This window comes from Ambystoma mexicanum, chromosome 5p, assembly GCF_040938575.1.
Source record: "Ambystoma mexicanum isolate Mex_15411 chromosome 5p, UKY_AmexF1_1, whole genome shotgun sequence".
Lineage (NCBI taxonomy): Eukaryota > Metazoa > Chordata > Amphibia > Caudata > Ambystomatidae > Ambystoma > Ambystoma mexicanum.
Window position 1 is genome coordinate 115,130,312 of NC_090930.1, and position 16,454 is coordinate 115,146,765.

Genomic DNA, 16,454 nt, shown 5'->3' on the forward strand with positions numbered 1-16,454 from the left:
AACACAAGGAAAGTGATCAGTAGTTAAGTAACATGAAAAGTGAGGAAGGCACCAGGTTTTCGAATATTAAAACGTTAAAATGAACAAGATCGTGCTGTTTTACAGATATGGGAAGTAAAAGAAGAGAGGAGTCAAAAAGAACAACTGAGTTACGAAAAGATGAAGAGAAAGGAATAGAAACATGGCGGAAGTAGATAGAAGGGGATAATATTAGGTGGAGGGCACTAGAGCCTGGGAAATCGAGCATTTCTGTTTTAGCAGCGTACAAATGAAGAAAACAAGCATGGATCCATGCTTGAAAAAGGAGGAGAAAGAGATGAATAATTAGGAGTCTTCGGCATAAAAGTGTGCAGACAGGCCAAAAGAGGAGACAATAGCAGAACGAGGAGCAGTAGGGCAGTATATAAAATAAGGAGAGTGCCTAAGGCTGGGCCTTGCGGAACGCTATGGGCATGTGGAAATGACGGGGACATAGATCAACTCCAGTAAACAGAAAAGAGGCGATCAGAGAGATAGCAAATCCTTTTTTAAAAAATGTCTTTTATTTATTTTGATATAGCTGTAAAGTACAGCCTTTCAAAAGTGACAATACACAGTAAAAAGAAAAAAAAAGAATATTTACATTAAAAGCATACAATTTGACAAGATAATCATTAACATACATTTCATTACATGAGAACACTCATCTTTTTAGGAACAGTTATTTGCTGCGTTTTATCACCTTGAGATTGATGATATCAGTTTGTTTTTGACAGGCTTAATGATTCAACAAACACAAGACTCGCAATGTTCTATTTTACAGATTGACTGTTACACAAGATATTCCAAAAACTTTCCTCACTCAACAATGAATAGCCCTCAAATAGATGTTTAAACATTTGACATCTTCGCCATAGCACAGCTGGACATTCACAGATTAAGTGTTTTAGTGTCTCTATAACTGGTGGAACTCAACGGAATCTACAGTTGCCATTTACCGTGTTATTTCTCATGAATTGTACAAATGTTCAGCCTTATTCACATGTACGAAAACCTGGATTTGGGATCAGGAAATTTAATTAAGCAATTTTCAATTGCATGAAGTTTTTTTATTGCAAAGGCTTGTTGTTTAAACTCTCAATTTCATGCATGCATCTCTAGTTTTTGTCCAATCATATAGCCAATGTTTCTTTTTCGCTCTCTCAGGATTGCGGACAAGTAGTTTGTCATCAATGCCAGACATCTCCATCAATACTTTTAACCATTTTCTCCATTTCAGAATGTTTGGATTCATTGATTCCAACATGTATCTTGCCATTGTGTACATTATTCCATTTTCTCTCACTGCTATTAACCTCTTAAGTGCCATTGAGGTTCCCCCCCAGTGCCAATGTTTTTTTTTAAAATCGCGGTATTCACCGTCCAAACCCGCCAACATTTCCCCCCTCATTAACCCCTTAAGTGCCACCGACGAGCCGGCTCGTCGGTGGCAACCTGGAGCGGTTTTTACCGACGAGCCGGCTCGTCGCTGGCATTTAAAGGGTTAAATATTTTCGATACAATGACAGAACTTTCCATGAATACATTGCATACAAGGATACTAGCCCCATTTCGTGCCGTAATAGACACATTGATGTTGACATTGGTAGGCTGCAAACCTTCTTCCAAAAACGACCCTCGAGTCTTAGCCATACACTCTCTTGAATGATCTCTCTAGTTTCTGCCCCATAAGTTATTATGCGTGTGACTTTTTGTTTGTAAAATGTAATGGCTGGTGATAACGAAAATTTTCAAAATTTAGCCTGTATGACTTTTGACTGGGCTATGCCGGTGTTAACTTTATTTTCAATTTCATTGTGATACGGTTTGTCCTGTTGGTCATTGCTAATTGTTATTCCTAGATATTTATATTCACTGACAATGCCTATATTTACACTTTTGATTTTCCACTCTCTATTTCTAGAGATTTTTTTTCTTTTGGGCTCTTGTATCATGATTTTACACTTTTCTTGATTGATTTTTAGTAAATTTTCATCAGCATAGTTACTTAAACAACATAAGAGAGCTTGTAAGCCCCCTGGCGTCTTAGCTAGCAACACTAAATCGTCAGCATAGAACAACCAGGGGACTGCGTAACCTCCAAAAAGGGGAGCATCAGATATGATGTTCATAAATTCTTTCTGTACAGCCGACATGAAAAAATTAAACAAAGTACTTGCCAATATACACCCTTGCTTTAGCCCACGGAAAGTTTCAATGGGATCTGACAACGTACCGTCTAGGGCCAATCTAATTTGAACTGTTGTTTGCGAGTGTAATTCATTAATCCAAAATGTTAGATAGTCAGGACACTTCGCTTCTTTTAGCTTATTGATTAGGAGTTTCCTGCACACTGTGTCAAAGGCAGCCTGAAAGTCAATAAAGGCCATGTAAACTACCTGGCCTTTCTGATGTTCTTGTTTCTTTATGACTTCCAATATATGAAGATTAACTGCTTTCCCCATTCCTGGCATAAAGCCAGTTTGATTTGGGTCTCTAATGCCTGCGCCATTTAACCACTTATTAATATCTCTTAATAGTAATTGCGCAAAAATCTTGCTTGGTATGTCCAAAAGAGATATTGGTCTATAGTTTTTCAGGTTTTTATTATCCCCCTTTTTAGGAATGGGTATGAAGATGGATTTCCTCCAAGAATCAGGAATACGTTGGGTCAATACAATTTGATTGAAAATAGTAGTTAGAATGTGTGCCCACGCAATAGGATTTTTCTTTATCGTGAAGTTGGAGAGTCCATCAGGTCCCGGAGCACGAGATGAGGACAATTTCGAGATGAATAGTAAAATGTCACCAATGTCAAATACAAGATTTTCCAATTTGCTACATTCAAGAGTGTTCTGGCACCTAGTAGTCATTGTGTCAGCATACAAAGATGTATAGAAAGCAGCCCACACTTCTTGGGGAATTGGATTCATTTGGTTGACCATTTGGGTTTTGTTTTGAGTATATTTTAAGTGCGACCATATTTTTGCCGAATTCATCTCTAGAAAACTCCTCAGCATGGCCTCTGAGTCACATTGATACATTAGGGCCTTTCTAGCTCGTATCCAATTTTTATATTTGCATTTTAGAGCATTTAATTGGCACAAACAATCAGAGGGATTTTTCTTTATGATTTTTCTTTTTTCCGCTCTGTATTGGGTTTTATAAATAGCTACGTCCTGATCAAATATATGCAAGGTTCTACAGCGTGCTCTATTATGATTGTTTTTCTTCGTTCTAAAGATGTGCATTTCCTCGACATATGATGGAAGAACAGTAGAGCGATCATATACGTCTCCATTCGGTATTCGACTCAATTTCTCATGCAAGGTTTGTAGAGATGCAGGTGTCCAATGGAATCGATTTTGTGCAGAGTTTGTCATTAGATTACAGGCAAGGGATGAATCATATGTTTTACCTTCTGTAAGCCAAGCCCTTTTGTGGATTGAAAGTCATGGTCACTTATATCTTGAGTTATGATTTGGAATTCAGTCATGTGATTAAACAGCTCTCTGTCGACAAAAGTGTAATCAATTGTTGCTGTTTGTGATCCTCTATGCCATATACTCTGTGCTGGCATATCCCCTTTTTTAGCTCCATTTATCATTAGGAACTGACGTTCAACCATGAAAGCATTCCATCTTTTAGCTATTGGAGTCAGAGGTTTTCCCACTTGGGGTAAGCATGTTAAGTTCAAATCTCCAGTAATGATTACATGATTACAAGTTGGATCGAGTATTGTTAATTTTATTACTTCGTCCAAGGCATCAAAAAAGTCAGAATCAGATATTGCGGCGTGATTCCAATAAATGTTTATCAAACCAATGTCTGTTGACTTTAATTTTATTTTTACCAATTGGAGAAAGCTATTAGGGGAAAATCAAGGCTCAATTTGCATATTGGGAGACGTTTTAATAGCCACCATTAAACCTACCATGGGTCTACCTCTGACTGGCACAATAGCAGGAATCAGTAGTACAATATGTTTATCCCAGTTAGGAGCACTAGAGAGCCATATTTCCTGAAAAGCCAAAATATCAAAACTCCACAATAAGCTATCTTTGGAACTAGTGAGATGCTTAAAGGGATGTGGGTGACATTGCATCATTAAACATTTATGTTGGAGTCTCGAGCTGGAGTACGAAGCCCTGCTTTAGTTGCATAACTTGCTTTATCATTTGACATACTATTACATAGCCTTGAAACTTTCATAAAAGGAGTTTGTATTTCCCCCCTCATGTCATTTCCTATTGTATGCTCTTGTGTGTTCACCTGGGCAATAATTCTTTTTAAAGATTGCTCTAATTCCGTTTTCCATTCACTCATTAAGCTAAGTTGTGTCTGATTCTGTTTTACTCGATCAAGATATTCATCCCCCTCACCGATGTGATCTACTTGCTCCTCCCTTGGCAGTCTCTCAGTGTTAGTAGACTCAACATCTAACTGACCCGGCAATATGCTAACTGTGACATTTGATTGGTTGTTACCAGTTATGCTAACTTGTTTTTCCGCAGTATCACTCTTAGTAACTTCCTGTTGCTGTTTAGCCAAAAGAATTAAGTTGTCTAGAGGCTCGTATTCTACAGATGTGTTTTTGGAATCAGGCAACTTTGGCTCGCTTTATGTAATGTCGCATTTCGATATTTATTAGCAATTGCCATACGGGCTACAGCAGCAGCTGTTTTAGGTAATGTTAAGGTACGGATAAACTGTCTTGTACCTGTGATTTTAGAATTTGCACCAGTTTGAACCTTTTTTGATTTTTTCAATGCTGTTTTGACAGTTGTATTTGTTTCTTTCTTTTTCGTGTCAAAAATGTTGTACGTTATAGCGTTGTTATTCTCTCATATCTCAGAGGCACTTTGAGCCACACTATCTTCCGTCTTTGTCAAGGGTTGCTTACTGGATGTCTCCAAGTTCTTAGACCTGGCTTTCTTTTTTTTAATGCATGACTGCCCTGGGTTGCACTACTCTTTTTCATCTTTTTTGGAGCTTGTAGACACACTTTCCATACATTTATCATTAAGGGGGTCACTGGGAACGGTTTCCTTGACAAATTCTGAAAGACCTCCCCCCTTTTTTTTCGCTCCCAGTTGCAAAGCAGTCTGCTGGTTTTGTGTACAATCAATTAGCAATATCACGTCATCTTGTGCTTTTGTTTCTTCACTACGTGGTTCAGGATTACCAGCTAGGCTACAGCTAGGCTACTGTGTCTGTTAGTTTGTTTCTCACAACATACACAATGTGATTCATTCGTTTTGCTTCTTTGTAGCAATTTAATTAATAAAGAATGTTGATCATTTATTTTGGTGTCTAGTGTGTCATATAGACGTATAAGTGAGAATAAAGCGGCATTCATGGTTTGTAATGATGTTTCTAAGCCTATTACAAAATTTCCCGGTATTGCTTGTGTTTTTTCATTTGGGGCTGAATGATTTCGCTGCAGAGTTGGCTGGGCAAAAGAGCAGGACATTACCGAAGATGCATTAGCTGTAGGGGAAAACATCATAGGAGATTGGTATAAATCTTGTCTGTTTTCACTATCATCTATAGCCTGGTTAGAATTTCTGATCTTTTTTATCTCTGACGAGCTCACCATGTTGTTGTCGTGATTATTTATCATTCTCTCCTCGTCAGCAATCTCGCTATTACTATTACTGAGAGGGTCATTCGGCTCTAATTCCACGTTACTGTCACCGCGGGTCGTTAGTGAGCTTGGGAGAATTTCTATTGCCTCATTTAGATGTCCCCCCCCATTTCTTGCAGGTCAATTACATTAAGAACTCCTGCAGCAATTAACGAGTCAGGGAGGGGGGATTGAGTGTTCACATTACACTCCTGCTTATCTTTACAAACTGGATCGGGATTAATTAAAGGACCATTAGAACGTAGGTTTTGGGCACTTTCGTGTGACTTTCCACCTTTACCCCCTATAGCACAACATTTTCTAATGTCAGCCATTGCCGAACAAACTCTTACACTAGAAGCTGATTTGCTTACTCGCATAAGATTTATTGTTCTTGAGGACATTTTAGGTGTAGAACTGGCTTTGCGCACACACATGGCGATGGCATCTTTTGATGGCATTCCGGTGCGCAGAGTCATTACCATTTTGTTTACAATATATAAGTTGTTATAAACACAAAGTTGAGGATCAAGGGACACTCAGTGTGGAGTAGCAAATTTCAGTTTTGCTGACTCCATTAACGTTTCTTTTTTAGGCACAGACAGAATGTTTCACTGACAGGACAAAACAAGCAAAAAAAAGAAAGCTAGAGCACTAAAAGCAACACCCATTAACCGAGTGTTCGTGAAAGCACAATAACTCCAAAGGTATACAGTCAAACACGGATCTTCAAGTGCTGAAAAACCAAAAATGATAAAGAAAAATGAACATTACGTTTGCCCGCTACCCTCAGACCCTCAGCCAGCTGACAGCCGACAGCACTTCAACAAAGCATTTCCTCCAAATGTGCGCGCGCCAAATGCGCGCGGCTTCTTGTTTATGAGGATTCTGGGAAAAAGGGGCAGAGCTTAATCTCGTAGCTCTGTAAATAAGTAAAATACAAGGGTATAATTGTCATGATGCCAACCCCCAGGCATCCGGACCAAGTCCATCAGCCCCGGGAGCAGGCATCTAGACATTTAGTAAAACCTCAGCAGCCCCGGCTAGGGGCTATCTGGATTTGGTCCTGGCACCTAAGGCGCCAGGCTCATAGTCATTACTTACCTCAGGCAGTCCATGCTGCAAATGACTCCAATCCAACATGAAGCCTGAAAGGGACTATTTTTCTACAGGGACTATTTTTTACTCGGGTGTGGTTCTAGGGACTTCTTACCTGGGACTACTTTTGAGGCTATTTGCAGGAGAATATTTCTACGGGTTAAGCAGACAAGATTAGGAGGGCAGATCCAGTCAGTCATCGCTGCACTCCGCATCACGTGGGTGGAGACCGCAGCTGTCCGTGTCCGACCAACGCCCCTGTGGGAGCCAGGTGAGCGTAACAATAATATATAAATAACACTGCTTATAGTGTGTTTAAGAGTTTATATGAGCGTCTCTCCTTCCTCTGTGTCTTTACCAGATTTTCAGGGTCCACAAAAACGGGCTTTCGGGCTCCTCCACAGCCGATAGCACTTCAACAAAGCACTTCCTACAAATGTGCGATAGCAAATCCAGAAAAGCAGAGAGCGGGTAGAGTCGAAAGTAAAGTAGAGAGATCCACAGTATCAAAAGCTGCCGAAAGATCAAGAAGAATAAAAATAGAAGAGAGCTTAGTGTGCGTAGCTGAAAGCAAAGTATTTGAGAGAAGTGCTGTTTCCATGGAATGGAAGGGGTGAAAAAACAGATTGGGAAGGTGGAAGGAGAGAGTGAAGGTCGAGATAAGAGGATACCTGAATGTAGACCACCCTTTCCAAGATTTTAGACAGGTATGGCAAGATAGAGGATGAAAGTTAAAGGGTAAAGAGGAGTCCAAAGGGAGTTTTTGAACAAGTGGAAACATAGTGGCGACTTTAAAGTTAGCAGGGATAGTTGCAAAGAAGAGAGCAAGATTAACTAATAAGGTTAGATAAGCTAGTAAACAAGAAAAACACTTTATGATGAGAGTGGCTCGAATGGTATCAAGAGAAGAAGCAGTAGGATGAGAACGTGCAAGATAGCAGGTATTTTCAGATTCAGATATTGACGAGAATGAGGAAAAATGAGATGATTTAGAAACAATAGCCTGAAGAAGTCTGAACCGTCGATGAAGAGGAAGCACATAAAAGTGCAACATTAGAAATGAAAAAGTTAGCAAAGTCAGAGAGGAAAAGAGAAGAGGAGAGGGCAGGGTCAGAAGAAGGGGGACAGAGAATGCGGTTAAGATATTTGATGAGGATGAGGAGAATACAAGACAATGAGGGTTGGAAAAAAAATGTAGCAGAAAGTGCAGAGTTACAGGAGGTAAGAATAGAGGACAGAGCAAAAAGATCTGAAGGATGTCGGCTTTTCCTCCATAGTTGTTCAGCTCACCGCAAAGTAGAATGCATTGAGCATAGATCTGATGTTAAGCATGATTGAAGATTTTTAGCAAAACAGCGCAGTGGGTAGTGCACATTCAGTGAAGAAGGAAAAGCTGTGTGTAAAGGAGAAAGTGGTGTATTAACAGGCAGAGTAGAACAAGTTACAGGGTAAATAAGAGAAGAGAGAAGAGTAGGGCGAAGAACAGAAGTGTCAAATGATTCGGATGAAGAAAATGAAAAGGAAAGAAGAAGGTGATCTGAAAGAGTAAACGAATGGAAAGAAACCAGAGAAGACGAGGGAACGGAAGAAAAGATAAGATCAAGAGATGAACCAGAGGAGTGTGATGGAAGAGTCGGGTATTGAAAAAGATTAAAGGAGTCCATGAGGGCAAGAAAAGGAGAATAACAATGAATAGTGGATAGATGAAGGTTAAAATTACCAAGCGGGACAAGAGTAGAGGGAAGAGGAAGAAGGGAAAAAGTAGAGATTCTAAGTCAGAACAGAAAGATGAGAGAGAGCCGGGAGGGTGTTAAGGAACATTGGCACCCGGGAAAGGCCGATTGAGCAATCACAATCCACTTTTTCTGGGCGTGAATTTCCATTCACTGCCCGCAGTGAAAAATGAAAATATCAAAAAAATGGCTGCCACTATTAAAATAGAAAAAGGACGATGTCCATTTTTGGATGACAGTGGCCATTTTGGACTTGTTTTCCATGGATGCTGTTAAATCCGATAAAGGGACATTGTCCCTTTTCTATTTCCATGGTGGCCTTTTTTGTCATTGACAGGAGATGGGCTTGCTCTGAGCTCTTCTCCTCTCAGAAGAAAAATATATTAAACCTATTTGCACCACAGTAAATCCTGGGTTGCAAATCGCATTCACACTTCGCTTGGGCCTATAAAACTTGGGCTGGCAGGCCATTAAATCCCATGCCCGCCCTGCCACCGGGTCATGAATGCTACAAGAAATGAAATAGCATGGGGTTCAGAAAAGGAAATAAAATTATATTCAATAGAGGGGAAGAGAGACTGAGGGAGAAGCAATAGAAAGGGAAGAGTTATAGTCTACACCAATCCTGCCACCCATAACAAATAGACCTGGGTGTAGGAGAAACCTGATAAGCATGTGGTCAGGAAGCAGAAGTAATAGTGTCAATAGTAGTGATCCAGGTCTCAGTGAGATATAGGAATTGCAAATAAAGAGAGAAAAATGTATCCAGCAGGAAATTAGTCTTAATACAGATAGAGCGTGCGTTAAGAAGGCCAATAGTAAGAGTGGTGGGGGGGATGAGGAAAAATAGATGAGAGATTGGAAACATATAATATAACAAGGGCAGCAGGCCACATGTTTTAAAGTTTCAATATGAATTATTTACACATGCAGGTAAGTGTGCGATAGTGCCAGGCATGGCGGTAGAAACTGCTGTCTGCTGTGCCTTAAACTCCATCCACCAGTTTGTTGTGTGTGCCCATCATCTGTTGTCACACCTCTGCCTTCAATGTGGACAGTTATTTTTATTTTGCAAACATGCGAATGGGCTAGGAGTGTGGAGTCAGAATGTATGTATCTGTCTGTCTGGATCTGCTTCCTTGGATTTGCACGTCCCAAGGAATTCCATGATCTGATGCGTAGCGTTGTACGTAGTCACGTAGTCAACTGATGAGGGACAGCTGACCATGGTTAACGAGAGCACGGTTGGTGCACAAAACAAAATCAGTTATCTGGAGTACTGCCAATAGCTTGTTGCGTCTGTTGCTGCTGCGCATGCCAGCATGTCGAAACAAGGGCTGCACCGTCACAGGTCCCCACCGCGCTCCTCCTCTCCCTTACAGTCAGAACCTCACATTGGTGACGAGTTAAAAAGCCCATGGTGCCTACGTTCGGCAGCGGGTTGCTGCACAGCCCTCTGTCCCCTGATCCCTTCCGGGCCAGGAGGGAAGAGAGAGGAGCTGCCGAAGGCCAGACCGGCCCAGTTGACATCCTGAAGGAAAGTGAAAGAGATTCCAGGACCCGTGCCACCAACTCACAAGGCAGAGAAAGACAACTGCATGAGTTTTCAGCGGGTTAGTGCCTGTAAAAGGGATAGATAAGAACCATTACCGCAGCCCTGCTACATAAGGGGCACATGAGGACAGATAAGGTCCAGGGACACACGGGAATGAGCACTGGAGGTCCCAATAACCCTCAGCATCCCTACTTGGCTGCAGAACACAGTGAAATGGGCAGCAACAGCCAACAGGCTGAAAAGCATTGAACACACCCCTGCACCATGTCAAATCCTTCGCAAGCTATGTGCCGAAATCCAAAAGCGGCAACGCCAGCATGTCCAAACAAGGGCTGCACCGTCACAGGTCCCCACCCCTGCATACCCGGGAAGAGAGGTTTAAAGGCTTGAAAAATCCACCACAAGAAAAGAAGCCACACAAGGGGAAAACATTCACCCGACTGGACAACCACCAAAAGGGTCGGAGGAGGATTCACCGACTCTACACATCCACGCCATCCACCAGTGAGTGCGAATCCCATTCCAGCACTGACAGAAAGAGAAGGGGATACCTGTATGCCTTGGGAAAGCCCACTGCACTGGAACACAGTGCCACTCTGTCATTGTCCATCCAGGAGCAAGAATGTGAGTTCCTAGATGACTCCGAAGCCACTATAAATGCCATGCTGGAATCTGAATGTCTGAAACTCAAGAACAGACCCATAAGGAGAAAAGCACAAGTGGCCATCTATCCCTATGGTGCAAAGGATCCCCTCCCGTGCATGGGCGCTTTCAAAACAGTGTGTCGACACAAGGACAAGAAGGATCACATACTGCTACACGTCCTGGTGACAGAGGTCACAAGCGCATGCGTCCTGTGCTTTAAGGGTGCTGTCCAAATGCGATTGATACACATATTATACCAGATCATAGTGAACAAATGCATGTATCTGGGCCCCAAGGTAACATCGACATTTCCTCGACTATTCAAAGGGATCAGGAAGCTCAAGGGACACAAGATCCATCTACACATTGACCCAGCCTTGAAACTCACTGCACAACACTTCAGGGGATCCCTTTCAACATTCAAGACCAGATAGAGAAGGAACTAATGCCGATAGTCGAGGCAGACATAATTGAACCAGTATCAGGACCAACATCATGGGTCTCACCAGTGGTCCTGTGCCAAAAAGGGACATCCTCAGGGAACATCACCAGTCACTGTGTATCACCAACATGATGCACCTACTTAATGGGGCTACCATTTTCTCCCGCCTGGATTTCAACAAAGGCTACCACCAATTTGATCTCTGCGAAGAGTCACAATATATCACAACATTCACCACCCATCTAGCTCTCTTTCGCTACAAGCGCCTAGATTTTGGGATCTCATCAGCAGCAGAAACATTTCAGAAAGAAATAAGAGAATCATGTCACTATCGGTGCAAACCCTGTACCATGGGACAGACATGTGAATTAGAATTAGAATTACAGTGAGTTATTTGGCATGGCCAATGTATGGGTTAACTTGAGCGGTATTAAGCATTTAATGGGCCGTCTGGATAAGGATTCTAATGAAATTTCTCTCTCAAGGATTGCTTACCAAACCATTGTTAATGCTTGGTTGTCTTGATATTCTACTTGAATAAAATCAGGGCAAGATTTGAGGAATATATTGATGGTATAATACCTTCTTACTCGCAAAACCCGTACACTAGAATCCACCTGGTTATACACCTCAGCAAAGGATTTGATGGCATCTGCATAATTATACAAGTCAAAGGCATAGGTATGGCTGACACCCAGAAGTGGTTGGATATAGACTTTAAAGAGTAATCGAGATAAGGAAGACCATTGAGGGACCCCAACAGGCCAGATTGATCAGAATCAAAAGTTAGAATGGCCACTGACTGAGATCCCTGACATAGAAATGACCGACACGAGTTGCCATGATCCCTGATTCAGAGGGCCAGAACGGAAGTAGAGAATGGTTGACAGAATTGAAATCCACCAAAAGTTCTAAATTAATCCAACATCCCCTTTCTCCATTTTGAAGGAAATGGTGTCTGCTACATTCAGAATCATATGTTCAGTTCTATTTCCTGGCTGAAAATAAAGATGAATTTGCTCCAGACTGTGCCTTGACTGAAAATAAATTGTTCTAATTACTTCGAAAGGGATGTGAGAACCATTTCAAATGTTAGCCAAGTCATACATTGGCAGGCCAGAAGTTGGGCCATTATTTCATGCTTGATGAAATAGTTAAGCGACTACAGCACTAAACAAACTCTTGTTTAAACAGCTAGAAAAAGCGAGTTGTGCCTTAAATGGTTTCCAATATTTTGTTGAGTGGCAGGAGTCATGGGAGATTACCATGCATTGACTCTCTGCAACACAAATGGTTGTGGATTCAGTGCTTCCAACATATGCATGGAGCAAAGTGGGTGCCTAACTTGAAGAAGCAACAGAGAGAGACCCATTTCTTTTTGAAGCCAGATGTCATTAATGATCATGATAGGCATAGCTTGGTCATTACAAGGAGATACAGAAGAAGAGATGGGTTTGCGAACGTGCCACAGGGTACATTTTTTACAGCACATTTTCCCAATAGTTCTAATGCAACACGTTTTTAGTTCCAGCTGACTGAGGTTTTCTGCTTTTCAGTCTCGGGAAGTATGTCCTCCAAAACAATTCCTCAGCTCTTGGAAATTTCTTAAACTCTCTAAGAGAACGGGATTGCCAGGTGTCTATGAAAGAACAAGTAAAGTGTCTTCAGGTGGACAGTCTAGCCAGCTAAGAATGAGCTGTGAAGTCAAGCAATTAAGTGCTGGTGCGGTGGGGAAAATAGAGGGAAGAGTCTACTTAGTGGTGGGGGAAGGTAGAAGCAGTAAGTCTGGAGGGTGATTCAAAAGGATAACTCAGAAGCGAGGAGGTGGGCTTTCAATTTGCTTTTGAATACATGAATGTGGACCTTGTTTCGAATTGCAGAAGGGAAGGGAGTTCCAAGTAAGAAGAGCAAGAAGAATGAAAGAGCAGAAGCGAGAGGACACACATGGTGTACAAGGGTCGAGGAGGAGGTAGAGCGAAGACTGAGCGACTGTTTGTACGGGTTAATAGAAGAGAATAGATACAGCAGTGAATTACCGTGAATGGATTTACACAATAGTAGGAGAAACTTTTAATTTAGCCTGATTTTGCATGGTTAGCAAGACTCCCAATGGTGATCGTAGGAGGTAGGGTTGAAGCGAGCGAGTTCAAAGAAAGTCCTTGTAGAAAAGTTAACAAATCTTGTCAAAGGGACAGAATGCATGGTGTGGAAGACCAAGGAGATACTGGCACAGTAGTTCAGTTTAGAGAAGACAAGAGAAGAGGTTGAGGCGAGCCGGCAAAACAATTTTAGAAATGAAGGCTGGGAATATGTGTTAAGGGTCGTAGATGACACTAAAGTTTCTAGATGATGAGGAATATGGAAGAGTGTCAGGTGGGAATTGGATAGGCATGTCAGGAAAAAATAGAATATTTGGAAGGTAAGAAACGCACCTCTGTTCTAGAGTAGTTGAACATAAGAGAGAGTGATACCATCCATTATTTAATACAATACAACAGAGACAGACGGCTTCATTACGAGTTTGGAGGCAGCCATGGAGCTATTAGCTCCATGGCTGCCTCTAAACCGTGCTCCTTTTCTGGGTTCCTGCAATGGGGACTTACCGGGTCATTCCGACATAGGAGGACCCGGTAAGTCTCCTTGCAGGAAATATTCCCCATTCCCATTTGAGCCCCAATAGGGCTCAATGGGAATGGGGATGGAGGTAACAATGGGCACATTATAAGTGTCCCATTGTTACCACCTTCTTCCCCTCGTGGGACCCGGAAAGCACGACTGGTTCTACCAGACGTCCGATCCGGGTTCCGCGATGGGAACCCTGTAATCAGACCTGACAGAATGAAAGGGGCCGGTCCCGTACCAGCCCCCTTCATTCCGTGAGCGCAAGCCTCGTAATGAGGCCCAGAGATTTTTGCAGATAGGTCAGTGGAGAGTTCAGGAAAGGAGAAAAAGAGTTGGCACGAAAACCCAAAGAGGAGATAATATTCCCTAAGCGCAGACGTGTACTGTGTGAACTGGAGGGGACACAAGACAGAGCCTTGCGCAACCCTAAAAGTAAGAGGAGTGATTTCAGAGGTGTTATTGTTCCAGGAAACAATGCATTCGTGTGATCACACATATGACTCAATTCAGGCAAGTACTTGATCACAAATCCCAAGTGGAGAGAGTATTGAGGAGATCAGAGTGAATGATGATATCTAATGCAATAGATACGGTGAAGGAAGATTAGGATAGAGGATAGGTTTAATATTTAGCAGAGGCAATAAAGTTGGAGACATTCATGAAAGCAGTTTCACTTGAGTGGCGGATACCAGCTTGGACTTGGACCTCTCCCATGGGAGGGGGGTGCCCAACATGATAGAAACACGTGATAGGGGTTGTTGTTGGTACTCTTGTTCAGAAGATGATAGACTAGTTTAGTGCTGAACTCTCTGTGTGAGTGGGACCAAAATGCAATGCAAATTGATAGTTATGCTCTGGTACAGAAAAATGGGCTAAACATGATTGTAGACCCACATCAGTGTAAACCATAGTGGGCTATTTCAGAAGTGTTTGCCCTCAGTAAGGCGGTTCTCGCATGTTTGGCCCCTAATTACATTCATATATCTTTTTTAGTGGATAGTGTGTACTTGACATTCCATGCCATATGCTTATGATATGATATGATGTGGCATTTATAACGCGCCTGTACACAAGATTTTCTAGGCACGACAAGACGAGGAGGAAGGAATAAGTGAGGAAAAAATAACAATCTTAGTAGGCCTTGTGTCATTCAGATCGGATAAGTGCCAGGGGGGAGGGGAAGAGGGAAGTGCACTTAACTCACAAGTGCAGCCAGCGGGTGCAGCCAGCTGGACCGTTGAGTGCTGGGGTGCCCGGAGGCTGTGCTCTTAAAATGAGTGCCTACCTGCTACAAACCCTGGAGGTAGGAAATAACCCTCTCTCTTGTTCTGTCTGGCTAGAATGATGTCACATACGGAAGTACTGAACTCCAGAATCACAGAATGTTGTTTCTTTGCCAAGATTTTCAAACATTCCAACAAACGATTTCCAAACAAGATAAATAGCCCCACGTTATCAAGGTGAGTGTTCAGAACCCTCATTGTGAAATGCTTCAGAGGAAGGGCCTATATTTAAGTCATTTTCAGAACATTTCCTGAACAGTCTTTCCTAGAAAGAATGTGCAGAATAAAGTTGAGATATCGTCTTGAGTATGGAGAGGAAAAACATTCCCAAAATAATGAGTAGAGTTTTGAACACGTTCCACCCCTGTCTCTCTATTAGGAAACCTGACCTCAAGACTTCTGTTTCCATTAAAGTTCTTATCACTGAATCCTTATGGTTTAGCCTATTTTCTGTAGTGTGGAATCTAGTTAGGGAAGATGTAGAAGCACCCACCAGCAACCTTTTGCAAGCGCAAGAAGCCAAACCATTCCTAACACTCTAAAGAAAGCACCAGTTTTCCCTTGCGCAGCTGGTCTCCCAAGCGGGAAAGCTGTTACTTCATTAGTATTGGCTGGGCCAGCATTGCTTGTGATTTTGGCTGCCCTAGAATTTGGCAACACATGTATGTCATTCTCCTTCATTTCATGTCCCTTGTTAGTTTTATTTTTATAACTACAAGGATCAGCAATATTATTGATCCTAGTGACCTCAGTCGTCTCTGAAGCATTTGTGTCTAAACAGATAAAACAAGTTGGGGAGTGTGGGATCCCCGTCCTCACCCTTTATTGGGAAGACCAAATTAACCAGTTTTCCAACTGTATTCTTCTGTCCGAATGACTGATTGTCTGACAGCAACGCTCTGTTCGTGCATTGCGTGCTGTGTACTCTGCATCAGGCCACGCCCCTCCGGCATAAGCAGGTGTTTCATTTATGACAATTGTCCAATCAGACTTCTTCAATGTAGACCATAACGCTACAAGTTAATGCAAAAATTGATATAAACAACCTTATTCGGAGTCTGGACAACGCCGCCATACTGTTTATGTTGTAAGGCTTGATTCAGATTCAATCGATTCACAACCCTGCCAAAATCTATCATCATGCTTACTTTACTCCAGGGAAGTTATTTTAATTGTAACCACCAAGACGGTGACATAATATCCAAATATTATATCACCAAATCAACTGTATCTCATGGAACAATCCACCAAGACATTATGTTGGTGATATTATATGTCTCACCACTTTTCTCTCATATTTACCCATATTATTATGTCCATTGTCAAGTTGGATATATCAAATGGTTATTCATGACCATTAATAAAGGCGATAAATCGGGAACTTATTTATTACAGGGATTGAGTCAACCATATTGAATATGCTATATCCAAA